The 8602-nt window shown below is 41.6% G+C and overlaps 1 long non-coding RNA gene across 1 annotated transcript; it reads right to left on the reverse strand.

Moving 5' to 3' along the window:
- Positions 1-6815: 6815 nt before the first annotated feature.
- Positions 6816-8015, reverse strand: LOC137545068 (uncharacterized). Its single transcript, XR_011025988.1, has 2 exons — positions 7841-8015; positions 6816-7087 (listed from the first exon to the last, which is right to left on the reverse strand). It is a non-coding gene; the product is annotated as an uncharacterized lncRNA (long non-coding RNA).
- Positions 8016-8602: the final 587 nt, after the last annotated feature.

The raw sequence follows: 8602 nt of genomic DNA on the forward strand, positions 1-8602 counted from the left end.
GCGGCTATCACGAGTTCAGCTTGGGGTTACCGCTCCTGGCATGATCTCGTGATTACCGCTAAGGAGGTTAATGATGGTGGGGTGTCAGTTCATATTGTGACTTTGCAGTTTGAAGAAAGGAGAAGTATCCTGAAACAACAGTCTGTCACTGCTGCCGTATCTCACAGTAATTCTACCACTACTAATAGTGGTGGTGACCTATTTGTTCATACACCTTTTATATTGTACAGAATAATGGTGCTATATCACAGCAAAAATAACAGGCCAAAGGTACTTCCAACAGGTATGGCAAACTCATATGAGAAGTATGGGCTATCCTATGGGAACAATTGATAAAACAAACACTGAAACATTGTGCATTGAAGGAACTTAAAGTTAAAGCGGAACTGTAGATACATTTTAAACACAGTTTCACTTACCCGGGGCTTCTGCAAGCCCACAGCAGCTGTCGTGTCCCGCCCTGGTCCTCCTCGAGCCTTCGTTCTCCCGGCGCCAGCTACTTTCGGTTTTGCCGCCGGGTCACTGCGCCTGCGTGGCTCTGGCCACGTGTATCCTTACTTCACATTCCAGTCTGCAATAGCGCTATTGCAGCGGGGAATGCGAAAAAAAGTTACGCTTGGCAGGGCTGCGCTGGCCTCTATTTAAAAGTCAAGGAACGGAGCGGTGGTAGGAGAATGGAGGCTCGTGAACGACCGGTGCGAGACAGGATGGCTGCTGGTAGTGAAAGGTAAGTGAAACAGTGTGTTTAAAATGTATCTACAGTTCCTCTTTAAAGCAATTTTTTTTTAAAGTCTGATGCTGACCTATAAGGAGGGAAGGCCTTCTCTGCTTTCTTGGTGTCTGCATTCCAGCTCTGTCCCCAGTTCAAATGTACTGCCTCCGGGAGTCCTTGGAAGCATTTGAGTCCCTGAGTATTGAAGATTGATGGCCCCGTACTGCCAGTGTTCAAATGCACTAAGGGCCCATTTCCACTAGCACGCATTGCAAATCGCATCCGTAAACGTGCATGCGTTTTATGCCGGTTTCACGCAACAACAAAATAAATCGCAGTATGATTTTAAAACTGCCTAGCAACATCACATGATCAGCAACTCATTAGCATCAATTAACTTCCTGCGTAGGCCTTCCCTGTGTAGATCACCTTTGTTGGGTTGTAGAAGGAGAGGAAATGACGCTGTGCATGCTGGGTACATTCGCATTCGGAATGCAAATTTCGGTGTTTGTAACGCGAATATATGCAGCCCCACTGACTTACAATAGCCACGGTTTGCATCCAGATTTCATATTTGCATTGAATGGAAATGGCTCCATTCACACATTTGTTGCATTTTGGATGCGAAGATTCGCATTGCAAATTTGCGTGTAGTGGAAATAGGCCCTAAGGGACATGAGTGCTTCTGAAAGAGAAACCAAGAATTGAACTTCATCCCAATCAGTAGCTGATACCCCCTTTCCCATAAGAAATCTTGTCCTTTTCTCAAACAGATTATCATTGGGGTCTGTATTGCTGATATTGTGGTGAAACCCCTCCCACAGTGTGTCAGGGCCATGGTCCTGACAGTTTCCTGTCTGTAAACCTCATTGCACTGTCGGAAATAACAGCTGTTTACAGCTGGGTTCAACTGCCAAAAAAGCAAGCAGGATCTCCTTCCAGTGACATCACCTGCCAGCAGTAAAAATGTCACCATGTGTTAAATGTCAGAATGTAAATCAGGGAGGAAAGATTTTACAATGGGAAAACACTGACAATCATTTATACATAATTTTTGTGAAAATGAAGCACTTTTTTATTACATTATTTTCACTGGAGTTCCTCTTGAAGCCTTCCATGGATCCCCAAACGTGTATTCAACCACTTGGTTAAATACCTGCAATGGAGGTGACAGCTCTGAAATGAGGAGAGGAGCGGGAATGCTCTGTATGATCTAGAGCCTTCTTTCTCCACAGGTGTTGCAGTATCACTCACCTCCTCATGACTGTATTATTATTTAGCATTTATATAGCGCCAACCTCTTCCACAGTGCTGTACAGCTGTACCCTACCATAGTCATATGTCTACGTACAGTGGGATGCCAAAGTATTCGGCCCCCTTGAAGTTTTCCACATTTTGTCACATTACTGCCTCAAACATGAATCAATTTTATTGGAATTCCACATGAAAGACCAATACAAAGTGGTGTACACATGAGAAGTGGAACGAAAATCATACATGATTCCAAACATTTTTTACAAATTAATAACTGCAAAGTGGGGTGTGAGTAATTATTCAGCGCCCTTTGGTCTGAGTGCAGTCAGTTGCCTATAGACATTGCCTGATGAGTGCTAATGACTAAATAGAGTGCACCTGTGTGTAATCTGTCAGTACAAATACAGCTGCTCTGTGAGGGCCTCAGAGGTTGTCTAAGAGAATATTGGGAGCAACGACACCATGAAGTCCAAAGAACACACCAGACAGGTCAGGGATAAAGTTATTGAGAAATGTAAAGCAGGCTTAGGCTACAAAAAGATTTCCAAAGCCGTGAACACCCATGGAGCACTGTTCAAATGATCATTCAGAAATGGAAGGAGTATGGCACAACTGTAAACCTACCAAGACAAGGCCATCCACCTAAACTCACAGGCCGAACAAGGAGAACGCTGATCAGAAATGCAGTCAAGAGGCCCATGGTGACTCTGGATGAACTGCAGAGATCTACAGCTCAGGTGGGGGAATCTGTCCATAGGACAACTATTAGTCGTGCACTGCACAAAATTGGCCTTTATGGAAGAGTGGCAAGAAGAAAGCCATTGTTAACAGAAAAGCATAAGAAGTCCCGTTTGCAGTTTTCCACAAGCCATGTGGGGGACACAGCAACCATGCAGAAGAAGGTGCTCTGGTCAGATTAGACCAAAACGGAACTTTTTGGCCAAAATGCAAAACGCTATATGTGGTGGAAAACTAACACTGCACATCACTCTGAACACACCATCCCCACTGTCAAATATGGTGGTGGCAGTATCATGCTCTGGGGGTGCTTCTCTTCAGCAGGGACAGGGAAGCTGGTCAGAGTTGATGAGAAGATGGATGGAGCCAAATTCAGGGCAATCTTGAAGAAAACCCCTTGGAGACTGCAAAAGACTTGAGACTGGGGCGGAGGTTCACCTTCCAGAAGGACAACAACCCTAAACATAAAGCCAGGGCAACAATGGAATGGTTTAAAACAAAACATATCCATGTGTTAGAATGGCCCAGTCAAAGTCATGATCTAAATCCAATCGAAAATCTGTGGCAAGATCTGAAAACTGCTGTTCACAAATACTGTCCATCTAATCTGATTGAGCTGGAGCTTTTTTGCAAAGAAGAAGAATGGGCAAGGATTTCAGTCTCTAGATGTGCAAAGCTGGTAGAGACATACCCTAAAAGACTGGCAGCTGTAATTGCAGCAAGAGGTGGTTCTACAAAGTATTGACTCAGGGGGCTGAATAATTACGCACACCCCACTTTACAGTTATTTATTTGTAAAAAATGTTTGGAATCCTGTATGATTTTCGTTCCACTTCTCACGTGTACACCACTTTGTATTGGTCTTTCATGTGGAATTTCAATAAAATTGATTCATATTTGTGGCAGTAATGTGACAAAATGTGGAAAACTTCAAGGGGGGCTGAATACTTTTGCAAGCCACTGTAAGTACAGTGTGGTGTATGTATCCTAGTCTAGGGCTAATTTAGGGGAAGCCAAATTGTATGTTTTTGGGCTGTGTGTGTGTTGGGGGGGAAACGGGGTGCCCAGAGGAAACCCACTCAGAGAGAACATACAAACTCCAAGCAGATAGTGCTCTGGCTGGGATTCAAACCAGGAACCCAATGCTGCAAGGCAAAAGTACAGTATATTCATGTAGTTCATAGGGACTCTTGAAAGCCTAATGACATGAATATTAGTCAGTTGCTTCAATAAGCACAACGCACGTGCGCTCATCAAGCCTCATCCCCCTAACTACACTAACTGTAGACCCCTTCCCTGGGATCTGATCTGCTGCAATTGACCCCCCCCCCCCCTTCCCCTATGCTGTGATTGGGCAGCATGTAGTATTGCAAAGTAAAAGGATCTCACCTGACCTGGTTCCAGCAGCGATCAGGCTTTCCTCCTTACAGTGCTTCACTATTCCTAATGATGTCATCAAACCCGGTGCATTGGGCATAGTGAGGCTGACAGCAGTACTGTATGGAGGGGAGCCCGATTACCGCTGGAACCAGGGCAGGTGAGAGGTCCTTACTTATTAACGCATACCAAGCTTGATCTCTGAATGGGGGCCACTAAAAACTCTCTAAGGAATATTTAACAGCCCCCCCTAGTGTTTCCACCCCTCCCTTTAGATTGTAAGCCTCTGGCAGGGTCTCTGGCAGACCCTGCCAGAGGCTTACAATCTCTGGCAGAGGCGACAAAGGGGCACATCTGGCTAATTACAAGGAGGCTAATAAAGGTGCAAACCTGGCTATTTATACTGGGGGGGGGGGGGGGCTAATAAAGGGTCTTAACTTTTTAACTACCTAACGACCGCATCACGCCGATGGGCATGAACATGGTGGCTCCCCTAATTGGCATTAAGACCTGGGGGCGTGGTTTACATTGAATCACGTGCGCATCCCCGTGTGAATGATCGCTAGGAGACTGTTAGACGGTGCTGCAATCTAACCACTGCTGTACTGGGGACAGCTGTGTCACTTGGCTGTCCCCTGGGGAGGCATAAGAGCAATCAGCTCTCAAAGGCTGATGACTATGACAGCTAATCGCTGTCATTGGCTTGAGGGGGGGATGGAGGGAGGGGGGGGGGAATAAAAAAACACAAGCATTTATGAAAAAAAACCACAAATAAATAAAAAAATAAATAAAAAATAAATAAACATAGCAGCAGCGACCAGAGTCCACCAACAGAAAGCTCTGTTGGTGGGCAGGAAAGGGGGGGAGGGGGGGAAATCACTTGTGTGCTGAGTTGTACGGCCCTGCAGCGAGCCCTTAAAGCTACAGTGGCTGAATTGTAAGAAATAGCCTAGTCACTAGGGGGGTGTTTAAATATGTATGCCATAGAAGCAGATTACTGTTATTTTTGCAAATTCATGGATGTAATTAGTGATAAAGTTCAATGAACAATGAAATTAAAGTTCAATGACAAAAACAGAACATTGAAATAATACATCTTTATTTCCAAATAATATATCGTCACCATACATTGTTCTAGGAACATAATTTAAATAAAGACAAAAGTGTGGGTTTAATCTACAGTAACACTTTATTTTCAAACTATAATGGCTGAAAGCTGAGAATTAATTATTTCTCAATCTTTCTCATTATTCCCTTTAACCACTTCAGCCTACGGCTTCGAAAATCTTATGCATCCGAGCAATGTTCACCTCCCATTCATTCGCTAATAACTTTATCGCTACTTATCAAAATTAATTGATCTATATCTCCTTTTTTCCGCCACTAATTAGGCTTTCTTTAGGTAGTACATTTTGCTAATGGTGGCCATACACGGTACAATAAAAACGTTCGATTTTCCCGTTTATTCAATCTAAATGATCGAATTGAATGAAAGTTGAAAATATTTTTTTTTTCGATCAAGAAATTCGAACGATTATCCCGTTTTTTCGGGAAAAATGATCGGACATGCTGGAAAAATCTTTATATTCGATCTAATGGAATAATCGAACTAAATTATCTAATTGAAAAATTGTACCATGTATGGCCACCTTAAGAGCCACTTTACTGTAAATACATTTTAACAGGAAGATTAAGATAGAAATGGAAAAAAATCATTATTTCTCAGTTTTTGGCCATTATAGTTTAAAATTAATACATGCTACAGTAATTAAAACCCATGCATTTTATGTGCCCATTTGTCCCGCTTATTACACCATTTAAATTACATCCCTTCACAATTTATGGCGCCGATATTTTATTTAGAAATAAAGGTGCATTTTTTCAATTTGCGTCCATCACTATTTACAAGCTTATAATTTTAAAAAATTTAATAAGATACTCTCTTGACATGTATATTTAAAAAGTTCAGACCCTTAGGTAACTATTTATGTAGTTTTTTTTTTTTTATTGTAATTTTTTTTATTTTTTTAATACAAAAACTGTATTTGAGTAATTTTAGTTTGGGAGGTAAATAGCCAATTTTAGATGTAATGTAATGTATTTTTTTATTCAGTACAGGTATGTGGGTGCAGTTTACTATTTGGCCACATTCAAAAAATTCCTAGATGCGAACGATGTCGCATCTAGGAACTAAAAAGAAAAGAAGAAGTTTCCTGGGGGCAGAAATACCACGCTCTCTGATGAGAAAGCGTCGGTATTTCTGCCGGGGATTTAGATCGGTGAATGGGAATTATATTCCCATTCACTGATCGGGGGGGCAGCGGGAGGCAGCGGGAGCGCGCGCGGGAGCGCGCCCGATCGCGCGCACCACACGGCTGCAGCACCACTGCCTATCTGGACGGATATATGCGTCCAGATATGGCAAAGTGGTTAAAATCATACAAAAATATTTTTTTAGCAAAAAGTACTAAAGAAAGCCTAATAGATCATTAAGGTGTAATAATTAGTGATAAAGTTATTGGTGAATGAATGGGAGGGGTGTGAAATGTAGAAAATAGCTCTAGTTTTTAAGGGGAAATAACCTAAGGTGGGGAAGTGCTTAACAGTGGTGCGTTCCTTGCACTTGTAGTCCAACGTGTTGTAAGGGGGTCTATTTTGTAAAATTAATAAGATGTGTTAAAATACAGCAAGCAAAGGTCAGTTATAGAAATCATTAATAAATAAATGTATCACATAAATGTATCACAGGTTTTATTGTTGAGCTATGTTTTCTATGTTATTCTCTGTGCTGTCTGTCTTCTTCCTCAATATGTTCAGATGCTCCTTCCATCTCTCTGGGATTTTTTTCCTTATCCACCAGGCCAGACTTTCCTTCCTCCTCTGTCTCTTCAGGTTCTTCTACTTCCTTATCATTAAGATTCATCTGCTACAGGTAGGTGTCCAGCAATGTCATGGGATGCTGTCTCTCCTATTCCTTCAGCTTCTCCTGTGAGCTTTGGTCGGATTCTGGAGATTAAAAAAATATACAATTTATTAATAGGGTGCATGTTTAAATCTGGCCACGCATGTCACAGCCAGGGGCATAATAGCCCCACGAGCTGCCCAATCGCGGGAGGGAGGGGTGGAGATTGTAAAATGCTAGGCTGAAATATGACCCAATGCAATATAAATCTGAATTAAAGGGGCACTACAGCGAAAAACTGTAAAATTTAAAATATGTGCAAACATATACAAATAAGAAGTACATTTTTTCCAGAGTAAAATGAGCCATAAATTACTTTTCTCCTATGTTGCTGTCACTTACAGTAGGCAGTAGAAATCTGACAGAAGTGACAGGTTTTGGACTAGTCCATCTCTTCATAGGGGATTCTCAGCAAGGCTTTTATTCTTTATAAAGATATTCCCTAAAAAGGATTTAAACAATGATGCTGGGCAGCTTCCCTGCTCGCTACACAGTTTTTTGGCAGTTGGACAGAGCAACTGCCATTCACAAAATGCTTTTGAAAATAAATACATCCCTGAGAATCCCCTATAAAGAGATGGACAAGTCCAAAACCTGTCGCTTCTGTCAGATTTCTACTACCTACTGTAAGTGACAGCAACATAGGAGAAAAGTCATTTATGGCTCAATTTACTCTGGAAAAAATGTACTTATTTGTATATGTTTGCACATATTTTAAATTTTACAGTTTTTGCTGTAGTGCCCCTTTTAACAGTCTAAAACATTAGAAAAACATTATAAAAATGAAGTATACACACCTTGTCATTTGAGGCTTATTCTTGATTATAAAGCCTTTGCGTTCCAAGAAGGTAAATTTCCTCAGGAGAATAGAGTCCTTCGATGGTTTTAGAATCAAACACTGGCGGTCTCTGCAATCTTCCACAGACGTCTTCATGCATTCCCAACAGCTTGCTTCACCTCCGCAGCTGACTAGGATTCATGCATTTCCTGTGCAGGCTTGTAGACAAAGATTTGACCACTTCCAAACAAACTTGGCTTACTAGAGCCACTCGATTCTGCCTAAAGAGGAAACAAAAAAAAGTGGACTATGTTAGAAAGAAAAATGAAACCTATTAAAAAAAGGACCTATTGCTCTCAACGTGTGTTACATGTACCCAGGGGGGTCTCAGGCTTCATATAAACATAGCAAATTTCAAGTTTTAGAAAATGATAAACCCAAATAACACTAAACACACCAGACACCAAATTAGTATTTTAGCTAATTAAAAGCAATAATATTGCTGGTTAGTCTGTACCTCTCGGTGTTACAAGCCCTACTCCATAGAGCCAAATTAATCCATGCCATGCACTGATGAGGATCAAACAATCCGAAACAGTCTGTATGCATGTTGGATTATTATGGCTCTGTACAAATTAACAAACATCATTGCATTCTAGCGATTCTGGAGGTGTGTTTAGCTTCTAAGGGTAGAATGGTTAATTTGCATATATTCAGCAGTGATGCACTGGGAGACATCTCAAGCTCACTCCAACCTGAATTATCGCAAATTCTTTCTGTT

Source organism: Hyperolius riggenbachi, chromosome 2 (assembly GCF_040937935.1).
Source record: "Hyperolius riggenbachi isolate aHypRig1 chromosome 2, aHypRig1.pri, whole genome shotgun sequence".
NCBI lineage: Eukaryota > Metazoa > Chordata > Amphibia > Anura > Hyperoliidae > Hyperolius > Hyperolius riggenbachi.